The 13,574-nt window shown below is 45.9% G+C and overlaps 1 pseudogene; it reads left to right on the plus strand.

Moving 5' to 3' along the window:
- The first annotated feature begins 6,600 nt into the window (after nt 1–6,600).
- On the plus strand, nt 6,601–12,820 carry LOC135536975 (HUWE1-associated protein modifying stress responses-like; annotated as a pseudogene).
- The last annotated feature ends 754 nt before the right edge of the window (nt 12,821–13,574 follow it).

The raw sequence follows: 13,574 nt of genomic DNA on the forward strand, positions 1-13,574 counted from the left end.
GTGATTGGGAGTCCCATATGGAGTCCCATAGGGCATAGGGCAGCATTGGGAGTCCCATAGGGCAGCATTGGGAGTCCCCATATGGAGTCCCATAGGGCAGCATTGGGAGTCCCAGCATGGGAGTCCCATAGGGCATAGGGCAGCATTGGGAGTCCCTTATGGAGTCCCATAGGGCATAGGGCAGCATTGGGAGTCCCTATGGAGTCCCATAGGGCAGCATTGGAGTCCCATAGGGCATAGGGCAGCATTGGGAGTCCCTTATGGAGTCCCATAGGGCATAGGGCAGCATTGGGAGTCCCATAGGGCATAGGGCAGCATTGGGAGTCCCATATGGAGCATAGGGCAGCATTGGGAGTCCCATATGGAGTCCCATAGGGCATAGGGCAGCATTGGGAGTCCCATATGGAGTCCCATAGGGCATAGGGCAGCATTGGGAGTCCCATAGGGCATAGGGCAGCATTGGGAGTCCCATATGGAGTCCCATAGGGCATAGGGCAGCATTGGGAGTCCCTTATGGAGTCCCATAGGGCAGCATTGGGAGTCCCATATGGAGTCCCATAGGGCATAGGGCAGCATTGGGAGTCCCATAGGGCATAGGGCAGCATTGGGAGTCCCATATGGAGTCCATAGGGCATAGGGCAGCATTGGGAGTCCCATATGGAGTCCCATAGGGCATAGGGCAGCATTGGGAGTCCCATATGGAGTCCCATAGGGCATAGGGCAGCATTGGGAGTCCCATAGGGCATAGGGCAGCATTGGGAGTCCCATATGGAGTCCCATAGGGCATAGGGCAGCATTGGGAGTCCCATATGGAGTCCCATAGGGCATAGGGCAGCATTGGGAGTCCCATATGGAGTCCCATAGGGCATAGGGCAGCATTGGGAGTCCCATAGGGTCCCATAGGGCATAGGGCAGCATTGGGAGTCCCATATGGAGTCCCATAGGGCATAGGGCAGCATTGGGAGTCCCATATGGAGTCCCATAGGGCATAGGGCAGCATTGGGAGTCCCTTATGGAGTCCCATAGGGCATAGGGCAGCATTGGGAGTCCCATAGGGCATAGGGCAGCATTGGGAGTCCCATATGGAGTCCCATAGGGCATAGGGCAGCATTGGGAGTCCCTTATGGAGTCCCATAGGGCATAGGGCAGCATTGGGAGTCCCATATGGAGTCCCATAGGGCATAGGCAGCATTGGGAGTCCCATATGGAGTCCCATAGGGCATAGGGCAGCATTGGGAGTCCCATATTGAGTCCCATAGGGCATAGGGCAGCATTGGGAGTCCCTTATGGAGTCCCATAGGGCATAGGGCAGCATTGGGAGTCCCATAGGGCATAGGGCAGCATTGGGAGTCCCATATGGAGTCCCATAGGGCATAGGGCAGCATTGGGAGTCCCATATGGAGTCCCATAGGGCATAGGGCAGCATTGGGAGTCCCATATGGAGTCCCATAGGGCATAGGGCAGCATTGGGAGTCCCATATGGAGTCCCATAGGGCATAGGGCAGCATTGGGAGTCCCATATGGAGTCCCATAGGGCAGCAGGGCATAGGGCAGCATTGGGAGTCCCATAGGGCAGCATTGGGAGTCCCATAGGGCATAGGGTCCAGCATTGGGAGTCCCATAGGGCATAGGGCAGCATTGGGAGTCCCATATGGAGTCCCATAGGGCATAGGGCAGCATTGGGAGTCCCATATGGAGTCCCATAGGGCCCATAGGGCAGCATTGGGAGTCCCATATGGAGTCCCATAGGGCATAGGGCAGCATTGGGAGTCCCATAGGGCAGCATTGGGAGTCCCATATGGAGTCCCATAGGAGTCCCATAGGGGCATTGGGAGTCCCATAGGGCAGCATTGGAGTCCCATAGGGCAGCATTGGGGGTCCCATAGGGCAGCATTGAGAGTCCCATAGGGCAGCATTGGGAGTCCCATATGGAGTCCCATAGCATTGGGAGCATTGGGAGTCCCATGGAGTCCCATAGGGAAGCATTGGGAGTCATATAGTGCAGCATTGGGAGTACCATATGGAGTCCCATAGGGCAGCATTGGGAGTCCCATATGGAGTCCCATAGGGCAGCATTGGGAGTCCCATATGGCATTGGAGTCCCATAGGGCAGCATTGGGAGTCCCATATGGAGTCCCATAGGGCAGCATTGGGAGTCCCATAGGGCAGCATGGAGTCCCATAGGGCAGCATTGGGAGTCCCATAGGGCAGCATTGGGAGTCCCATATGGAGTTCCATAGGGCAGCATTGGGAGTCCCATAGGGCAGCATTGGGAGTCCCATAGGGCATAGGGCAGCATTGGGAGTCCCATATGGAGTCCCATAGGGCAGCATTGGGAGTCCCATATGGAGTCCCATAGGGCATAGGGCAGGGCATAGGGCGTCTGGGGTAGGCTGTTATTGTGAATAAGAATTTGTTCATAACTGACTTGCCTAGTTATATAAAGGGGTGAATGCAGGGTGAATGCAGGTAGCCAATCCCATGCTTCAGTCTGTTTATTTGCTGCATCAGTTGGGCTAAAGTTGATTGTTTATTTCTAATAGCATACCTGATCATATGGACCATGCATAGGCTAGATACTGTACATGACACAATATGTTAAAATCCTATAAAACTGGCTGCTCTATTTACTGCATTGTTATGGGACTGTTGTAAAAATGCAGTAAACTTGAAAAGTTCACAGGAATTAAATGATATCTCAAGCCTCATAGTGGACCCACACACTCATACTGAATTTGTTTATGAAGTTTTTAATTCATAGCTAGTATGTTTATTATTGTTGTAGCTATTAGCTACAACATGAAGAGTATCCTTCCCTCCTATCATAGATGAAGCAATATGAAGTGAGTGATGAGAGATGTTCTGTTTGTAGGGAAACAGTGCCCTCTAGTGGAGAGATAGGGTGCTGGAAGTTGCTGTAGTTCGGAACAGCAGCTTTTCAGCTGACTCATCCAAAGCTATTGGTATGTCTTGTTCATCGACCTCCACCCACACACTGGCCTAACCCGGTCTTGACCAACAAGCTGCCGTGATTACCATAGATATCACACCAGACACATCACTTGTAATTTTCCTGCTGTTTATGGAAAGTGGCCTATTAAATAAGTATATAGCTACGTTGTGAAGAATCCAATCCAAGTCAAATTGTATTTCTCACATGTGCCAAATAAAACAGGTGTGGACCTTACAGTGAAATACTTACTTACAAGCCCCTAACCAACAATGCAGTTAATAAAATCCGCCCAAAAAGTAAGAAATAAAAGGAACAAGTAATTAAAGAGCAACAATAAAATAACAATAGTGAGGCAATATACAAGGGGGTACCGGTACAGAGTCAATGTGGAGGCTATATACAGGGGGTACCGGTACAGAGTCAATGTGGAGGCTATATACATGGGATACCAGTACAGAGTCAATGTGGAGGCTATATACAGGGGGTACAGAGTCAATGTGGAGGTTATATACAGGGGATACCAGTACAGAGTCAATGTGGAGGCTATATACAGGGGATACCAGTACAGAGTCAATGTGGAGGCTATATACAGGGGTACCAGTACAGGGTGGAGGCTATATACAGGGGGTACAGAGTCAATGTGGAGGCTATATACAGGGGTACCGGTACAGAGTCAATGTGGAGGCTATATACAGGGGGTACCGGTACAGAGTCAATGTGGAGGCTATATACAGGTGGTACCGGTACAGAGTCAATGTGGAGGCTATATACAGGTGGTACCGGTACAGAGTCAATGTGCGGGCGCACCAGTTAGTTGAGATAATTGAGGTAATATGCACATGTCGGTAAAGTTATTAAAGTGACTTATGTGTAACCGATGTGAAATGGCTAGCTCGTTAGCGGTGGTGCGAGCTAATAGCATTTCAATCTGTGATGTCACTCGCTCTGAGACCTTGAAGTAGTTGTTCCCCTTGCTCTGCAAGGGCCCCGGTAGGGTTCCTGGTTCGAGGCCAGGTAGGGGCGAGGAGAGGTTACATATGCATAGATAATAACAGAGAGTAGCAACAGCGTGGAAGAGGGGGGGAGCAATGCAAATCGTCTGTGTATCCATTTGATTAAAAGTTCCTCAAACTTTGTTTTGTAAACATAGCTGAGCTGCTAAATGTTTTAATTAATTCACTTATTAACACTCAGTCCATGTCGTTACACAAACTGTGGTTCCCTTTACTAGAGGATGGGTCCCCTAGATTCACACCTGTCTGCCTCCAGCCTTGAAGGTGTTTGATCAGCAATGAGCTCAGCCCTGGGTCGTGTTCATTACACACCAAACAAAAGAAAACGGATTGAAACAGGCAGTGCTGAGAAAAGGCTGAGGGGGGGGTTGGTTACCTGGGGCCCAGAGTTTTTCCAGTTCTGGTAGACTAACCTAACCAGGTAAAACTCGGGACCCTAGTTGTAGGGTATGACATAGTAATACATCAGGTGTAAAATAGTTTTATATGGGCTATGATGGGACCAGAGTTGTTCGCATCATGGTTAAAAGAAAACTAGACAACAACTGGGATTGGACAATAGAACTAACAGGGCAGAGCTGGCTTTATGCAGGGTTGCATCATGTAGGTCTTTGCATCTGTAATTTTAAAAATACTCACATTGTATGTCATCACTGTGTTGATTGATTAATTGATAAGGGACCACCCAAAGTTTGAATGTAAACTTTTTTCTCTTAACATAAATAAAAAGGCCTATTTTAGGCTATAAATACATGAAGTTACCACTTCCTTTCCCCTGGCCAGAGGGGATCAGAGCTCAAAGCCTCCTTCACTCACGCCGCCAAACTTACCCTAGTAAAACTGACTATCCTACCGGTCCTCGACTTCGCGATGTCATCTACAAAATAGCTTCCAATACTCTACTCAGCAAACTGGATGCAGTTTATCACAGTGCCATCCGTTTTGTTACTAAAGCACCTTATACCACCCACCACTGCGACCTGTATGCTCTAGTCGGCTGGCCCTCGCTACATATTCGTCGCCAGACCCACTGGCTCCAGGTCATCTACAAGTACATGCTAGGTAAAGCTCCATGCTCGGTAAAGCTCCGCCTTATCTCAGTTCACTGGTCACGATGGCAACACCCACTCGTAGCACGCGCTCCAGCAGGTGTATCTCACTGATCATCCCTAAAGACAACACCTCATTTGGCCGCCTTTCCTTCCAGTTCTCTGCTGCCTGTGACGGAAACGAATTGCAAAATTTGCCGGTTGGAGACTTTATCTCCCTCACCAACTTTAAACATCTGCTATCTGAGCAGCTAACCGATCACTGCAGCTGTACATAGTCCCTCGGTATATAGCCCACCCAATTTACCTACCTCATCCCCATACTGTTTATATTTATTTACTTTTCTGCTCCTTTGCACACCAGTATCTCTACCTGTACATGACCATCTGATCATTTATCACTCCAGTGTTAATCTGCTAAATTGTCATTATTCGCCTACCTCCTCATGCCTTTTGCACACAATGTATATAGACTCTCTTTTTTCTTTTCTACTGTGTTATTGACTTGTTAATTGTTTACTCCATGTGTAACTCTGTGTTGTCTGTTCACACTGCTATGCTTTATCTTGGCCAGGTCGCAGTTGTAAATGAGAGCTTGTTCTCAACTAGCCTACCTGGTTAAATAAAGGTGAAATAAAAAATACAAAAATTAAATAGGCTTCTCTAGGCTACCTGCTGCTGTGGTTGTTATCAGTTGGTTACAGTTGATCAGACAGAAGCCCTGATTTATTGTGCACGAGTTGACAAATCATGAGGCAAATCAGTCTAAACAACAGTACTTTGTCCCTCTTTTCAATACTTTTTTGTTAATATTTTTATCCCTAATTTTGGGGCAAATGCCAGCTCACTCAACATTTGCCAGCGGCTCTGCTGTGCTGATCTTTGCAATGTGGGTAGATGGAAACCGCCACATAATACTACGAACTAAGAAACGTATCCTATATGTATGGGGCGGCAGCGTGGCCTAGTGGTTAGAGCATTGGACTGGTAACCAAAAGGTTGCAAGTTCAAATCCCCAAGCTGACAAGGTGCAAATCTGCTGTTCTGCCCCTGAACAGGCAGTTAACCCACTGTTCCTAGGCCATCATTGAAAACAAGAATTTGTTCTTAACTGACTTGCCTAGTAAAATAAATGTATGTTCTACTTCCCACTAAATGTCGAATTAGTATCTCAAAATGTTGACTTACGTATCTTGAAATTACATATTTCAATTTTTTAGTTAGCATCTCCAAATGTTGACTTACTATTTCGAAATGTTGACTGATTGAGATAGCAGTAAAAAAAATAAAAAATAATGTTTTTGGTGGCAGGAATGGGCTTCCATAAATTTTGAATGGCTATAAATTCTAGTGGAAACCCAAAACCACAGCTTTTTTACTTCTCACACAAGCTTTAAGTAGCTAAGAATTTTCGTGGCGTTCCTTTACGTCATTTCTATGACAGATGTTTCTGTGGTCCACTGAAATCATCAGCACAAACCTGAAGCCACGACCCAGAGCCATACTGACCAATCACTGATTGGAATAGGGGCGGAGTAGAAACGACAACACGGTAGTATGACTTTTATATAGGCGGACGTCGGCAACGTCAAAAAACTAGTTGAAGAGTCTTTTCAGACCGGAGTAGTCGGTTTGAGAAACAGCTATTAAGTCATAACAAAATTAATGAATTCCCTAACGGACATTTATTCGCATCGCCAAGTAATTTATTAATCGACATACTAAAGTTGTAATCTACCCGAGGGTTTTAACGGTGTAAATGGAGGAGAAGAAGAAAGAAGGAGACCCGGAGATTCAGGAACACGGACCCGAACATTGGTTCTCAAAATGGGAGCGGCAGTGTTTGGCCGAAGCGGAGCAAAGAGAGTCAAACGAGGAGGAGGCCGATAACGACCAGGATAAATTATGGCATCTCTTCCAGAATTCCGCCACTGCCGTGGCTCAGCTCTACAAAGGTCCGAGACAAGACCAGAACTACCGTTTATTCGGATGCCACCCCTGCGCCTTGTTACTGAGCTTTGCTATGCTACTCAGTCACTGTTAGTGGCGGTGGGAAGCCAACTCATGTTAGCCAACTAGCCGGTAGCCAACTAGCTAGTAGCCATTTAGCTAGTAGCCATTTAGCTAGTAGCCATTTAGCTAGTAGCCAACTAGCTAGTAGCCATTTAGCTTGTAGCCATTTAGCTAGTAGCCAACTAGCTAGTAGCCAGTTTACCAGCTGATCAGCTGGTTAGCTAGCTACTGTACTGTAGCAACGGTTTACCATCTTAAGTCAAGACATCCCGTAATTATAGTTTGCTCTTTTGTGTGTTTAGTAAATCAGAACACCTAAATGTAGTTTTTGTTTCATAAAAAGATATCTTGAACGTTACAGTAGTTTTCTCTGGTTGTTGTTCGCCAAAACGTCTATCGTCTATAGCTAGTTAACGATAACTGCTAAGCAACATAACCAGCCAACACACTTTTTGGCTAGTTAAGTTAGTTGAATAGCTATCTCATCCAGTCTTTTTTTGTTTTACTAATATGGCTTATACTGTTACCAGAGTTAACCATCTGGTTAGAGAAACTGCGAGTCCGCCAAATGTCAGTGAACAAGTATCAGAGAAACAAAATGGCGACGGAAACAACAATCATCGCTGCGCGACATTCCCCTTGTGACAGATTGTATCTTTCAGTGTTGCCTTTTTGTTAGGTGTATTTGGGGCTAATATTACTTACCATAGGTATGCATGAACGTTTTGTAATATCCGTTTTGGTTTTTTATGTCTACAAATCAACGAATAACCCGAGTTGTTATAACAGTGCATAACTGAAAATTTAAACAAATGGCGAAGATTTACTATTGGCTTTTGGGGTTATTGAGAATTCTTAACCGCTACTGTAATGCTTCATAGTTCAGTATATATATCGTTAACCGTAGTTTCTTTAGTTACTAAGGTATCAAGTATTTATAATATACGACTGCAACTTTCCTGCTGAAAGGGCAATTTTAGTTGGTGCGTTATGCACTCGTGCTCATAAACTGTCGAGTTGGCCATCTAGTGCTGGCTGACAGTTATTTGTATTCAAAGCCCCGCCTGCAACTCTAGATGCAAGACAAAATGGCGAATAAAAACGCTCTCCTGTAATCAAGACGCTTTCAGTCTCATGTGTTGCCTTGTATCATGTACTACTAAAGTGGGAATACTGTACAATTAATTGGCGCCTAACTTGCTATTTATGTAAACTGTCAACCAAGCTATTTATGTAAACTGTTGTCAACCAGGCTATCTGTCTTAGTAGGAAATTCCAACAAACCTGTAATGTCTTTGGTGGTGTGTTGTCTCGACAGACCGAGTATGTCACCAACAGGGGGGGCTTTCTTTGTGGGTGCCGTTTCAGAACGCGGCCACAGCCGTGACCAACCTGTACAAAGGTAGGTGTCAGGGACACTCAAAGTGTTTTCAGTTTCTTGTCTTCTAACTTGCTTTCACGACAGTATAGGATCATCGTAACAGTCTATAGGCTTTTCATTATTGTTCTGCTGTGGTCTAAGCATGTATTGATTTGCATTGTAGTTGTCAAGATACTTGGCCTACCACAGGGGTAGAATTACTTCAGAAGACTCGGTAAAGGGTTGTTGGGACAGAGCCTAAAGATACTTGGCCTACCACAGGGGTAGGGTACTTCAGAAGACTCGGTAAAGGGTTGTTGGGACAGAGCTAAAGGCTCATCATCAAAGTCCATAGGCTTTCCTTTGTCATTCTGTAAACAGGACATGTATTGATTAGTAGATAGAAACTTGTAAACAATCAAGGTCCTCTTCTTGTCACCTGAGTATTGACCATCTCGCCATTTACAGCTGTCCTGTCGCGTTGTGGTCCTGGAGAGCACAGCAGGGTGTGCAGCCTAACTGTCAAACTCTAGTCGGTATTCTGCCTTCTCCCTACGGTTTTCAGCCACCACCTTCGCCAACAACTGGCTCATGTGAACTACAATCCCGACACTGTATTTTTTAAGGTTTGGAAAAGTCAATAATCATCGCTTGGATACGCTGTCGAAAACATATGGCCCTTTATCTTTCATCAGTGAGAGAGAAAAAAATATATACTTACTGTAGCAGTTACAGATCCACACATCATAAGGGTGCCTCATCATATGAAACTACACTTGTGCTGCACTTCCCGAGTTATGCTTCTCAGGTGTTTCGGAGCACATAGCTAATTAGCACAGGTGATGGCCTCTGTAACATGGAGATATGGCCCTGTGGGAACCCTAACCCTATAAAGGTGTGTATCCATTTTACCTATTTGTTTTTTGAAAATAATTTCTTGCTGATAGGAAAGATATATAGTTTTGGAAGCATACAGACCTTACCTCAAGTGATGCATGTTAATGTTCGCCAAGGTTCTTATCAAAACTCCCTGTACAGAAGACGCCTCGTCCAATAACTGTGCATTGGAACAGAGTCATGTTCAATGACTAGTTCCAGTTCAGCACTAAACATCTGATTCAGCTGATCGTCAAGAGTCCCTGTGGATAGTTGAATCGTGTGTGTTAGTGCTGGACTAGGACAAAGCCTCCATACCCTGTGGCCCTCCAGGATCATGATTCCAGCATCTGTGCTGTCTGACTGGCAACCTCTGGAAGGGGGGCTGCCTGCCTATAGTTCTATAGTGAACCGTCAACTGTTAGTCACAGGTTTCACACAAAGGAACCTTCAAGTCTCATCACACATTCTCTCTTTCTCTCACACACACACACACACACACACTTTCATACTTTCTCACTCAATGTCACACACATTCCTTTCTCTTTCTGCCTCCCACCACACAGAGTCTGTGGAGGCCCACCAGCGTAGCTACGACCTAGGTATACAGATCGGCCACCAGCGTCGCAACAAGGATGTGCTGGCCTGGGTGAAGAAAAGGAGGAGAACCATCCTCGAGAGGACCTCATCAGCTTCCTGTGTGGCCGGGCCCCACCCCCCCGGACCTCCAGAGCCACCCTCACTCCAGGACACAGACTGACCGTGGTCTCCCCTAACCGGCCTCCCCCGGCCCCTGAGACAGACTCCTCTGTGGAGGCTGACCTCCAGCCCTTCAGAGAGGCCATCGCACTGCATGGTAAATACACAAATATACAGTGGGGTCTAAAATTGACAGCCTTGATAAAGGAGAGCAAAAATGACTGTAAAATCAAAAATTTGAGTACTGAGCTATATTTTATGGTTAAAAAAAATGGGGAAGTTACACTACCCGTCAAAAGGTTTAGAACACCTTCTCTTCAAAAGGGTTTTTCTTTATTTTTACTATTTTCTACATTGTAGTATAATAGTGAAGACATCAAAACTATGAAATATTAAGGAATTACGTGTTAAACAAATCAAAATATATTTTATATTTGAGATTCTGAAATTAGCTACCCTTTGCCTTGATAACAGCTTTATACACTTGGCATTCTCTCAACCAGCTTCATGAGGTAGTCACCTGGAATGCATTTCAATTAACAGGTGTGCCTTATTTAATACATTTGTGGAATTTCTTCCTCGATGCATTTGAGCCAATCATTTGTTTTGTGACAAGGTATACAGAAGATATTTGGTAAAAGACCAAGTCCATATTATGTCAAGATCAACTCAAATAAGCAAAGGGAAACAACAGTCCATCATTACTTTAAGACATGAAGGTCAGTCAATATGGGAAATGTCAAGAACTTTACAGTTTCTTCAAGTGCAGTCACAAAAACCATCAAGCTCTATGATGAAACTGGCTGTCATGGGGACCGCCACAGGAAAGGAAGACCCTGAGTTACCTCTGCTGCAGAGGATAAGTTCATTACAGTTACCAGCCTCAGACATTGCAGCCCAAATAAATGCTTCACAGAGTTCAAGTAACGGACGCATCTCAACATCAACGTTCAGAGGCGACTGTGAATCAGCCGCCATGGTTGAATTGCTGCAAAGAAACCACTACTAAATGACACCAGTTAGAAGAGACTTGCTTGGGCAAAGAAACACGAGCAATGGACATTAGACTAGTGGAAATTTGTCCTTTGGTCTGGAGTCCAAATTGGAGATTTTTGGTTCTAACCGCTGTGTCTTGTTTGCTGTTTTGGTGAACGGATGATCTCCGTATGTGCATTTCACACCGTAAAGCATGGAGGAGGAGGTGTTGTGGTGTGGGGGTGCTTTGCTGGTGACATTGTCTGTGATTTATTTCAAATTCAAGGCACACTTAAACAGCATGGCTACCACAGCATTCTGCAGCGATACGCCATCCCATCCGGTTTGGGCTCAGTGGGACTATCATTTGTTTTTCAACAGGACAATGACCCAACACAACACACCCAACACAGGCTGTGTTAGGACTATTTGACCAAGAAGAAGAGCGATGGAGTACTGCATCAGATGACCTGGCCTCCACAATCCCCTGACTTCAACCAAATTGAGATGGTTTGGGATGAGTCAGACCACAGAGTGAAGGAAAAAGCAGCCAACAAATGCGCAGCATATGTGGGAACTCCTTCAAGACGGTTGGAAAAGCATTCTGGGTGAAGCTGGTTGAGATATTGCCAAGCGTGTGCAAAATCTGTCATCAAGGTGTGACTATTTGAAAAATCTCAAGTTTAAAATATATTTTTATTTGTATAAAACTTTTGGTTACTACATGATTCCATGTGTTATTTCATAGTTTTGATGTCTTCACTATTCTACAATGTAGAACATAGTAAAAACAACAACCTTGAAATGACACCGTCTAGTATAGAGGTCCTGGATGGCAGGGAGCCCGGCCCCAGTGACGTACCTTAGTGTTAGGGTCAGAGGGCACATAGCACTGCACAGTAAATACACATCTATTTCTAGTGGTTAGGGTCAGAGGGCACAAGCACTGCACAGTAAATACAGATACAGTGCATTTTAAACTATTCAGACCCCCTAATTCTCCCCCCCCAAAACCCACTTTTTGTTACGTTACAGAACGAGGCGGTTAACCCACTGTTCCCAGGCCGTCATTGAAAATAAGAATGTGTTCTTAACTGACTTGCCTAGTTAAATAAAGATGAAATAAAGGTGTAAAATAATTATATAATAAATCATCCAAAAATACCTAGTTCCGATTACGAAAACTTGAAATCGGCCCTAATTAGTCTGCCTTTCCGATTAATCTGTCGACCTCTAGTTGAGTCCACGATTGAGTTCCAAAGTTTTTTTATTTTTATATATATATATAAAAAAAAAAAACTTTTGATCCCGAGACTCATGGCCCGCGGGCAGCCAGTTCCCCATCCCTGCCCTTCACAGCTCACTACCTTGTTGACCCAGAGCCCTATGGACCCTGCTCCAAAGTAGAGATTATATAGGGAATACGATGCCATTTGGGGATGTACCGTTGTGCCCCAGGGCCTGAATGCATCCTAGACTTCCTTTTGTTTTTCATGTTTTCTCTGAGTCAGGGTTCGATGACTGAGTTTGACCTTGTGGTGGTGTTTTCTTCCCCCCCCCCCCTCCAATCTGTCCTCTCCAGGTCTAAGTGGGGCTATGGCCAGCATCAGTGTTCGTTCCGGTACCCCAGGCTCTCCCACCCACGTGGGGGTGCTGCTGGCGGTGGGGTGGGCCGACCCCGTGGGGCGTCGGCGTAACGGTCTCCATGATGTGGACCTGAACACTTTCATCTCCGAGGAGATGGCCCTGCACCTGGACGCTAACCCCAGGAAACGCAGCTCCGCCCAGTGCAATGACGTCATTACAGACTCCCCCACCCATAAACGCAACCGGATGATCTGATTGGGCAGCCCAGCCCCCTGGGAGGGTTAAGAGACCTTTGTGGGAGGGGGGTTGAGATCTTGATAACAGACAGACTGAAGGATCTACGGCTGTGGAGTGAACGGCGTTGAGGACTAAGGAGGCCTTCCATTTAGTTGAGTGGGTGGTGTCCTCCTGTCCTTGTCTCCTTTCCTAGTTGAGAGCACTGGTCTAAACTGAAAGCATGCTTGTTGGAAACCTGTCATCCATCCTTCCTATCCTCGTTAGGCTGCATCTACACAGGTAGCCTAATTCAGATCTTTTTCCACTAATTGGGCCTTTTGACCAATCAGATCAGTTCTTTTCCCAGTAAATGGGCAACAGAACAGAATTGTGCTGTCTTTGTAAACGCAGCCTCAGTGATCATTGGATCATGAGGGACAGAAGGGCATCGAGGAGGCTGGGATGCAGCCCCGGCTCAGGAGGAGAAATGCACTGTGCTGATTTGAAATAAATAAAAAAGAAGCCACTTGATCCTCTACACTTGCTGCTCCCCCCCTCTCTCTCTCTTCCCCCATCCTCACCCCTCCTCCCTTCCTAAGGAAACGAGGGCGGTGGAAAACGTGTTTCTCAGTGAACTAGATAAGGGTTGATGCCAGAAGAGGTTGGAGAGATGCCTTCTTTTGCTAGAACCTTTGCTTTGTGTTCGTCATCCTGCTCAGTGGACATTGATGCTGTCTGTGATGAAGAAGAGGACTTCCTCACATTTCCTGGCTGTGTCCCAAATGGCACCCTAGTCCCTACACAGCACCCACCCTAGTCCCTACACAGCACCC

This window comes from Oncorhynchus masou, unplaced genomic scaffold, assembly GCF_036934945.1.
Source record: "Oncorhynchus masou masou isolate Uvic2021 unplaced genomic scaffold, UVic_Omas_1.1 unplaced_scaffold_690, whole genome shotgun sequence".
Lineage (NCBI taxonomy): Eukaryota > Metazoa > Chordata > Actinopteri > Salmoniformes > Salmonidae > Oncorhynchus > Oncorhynchus masou.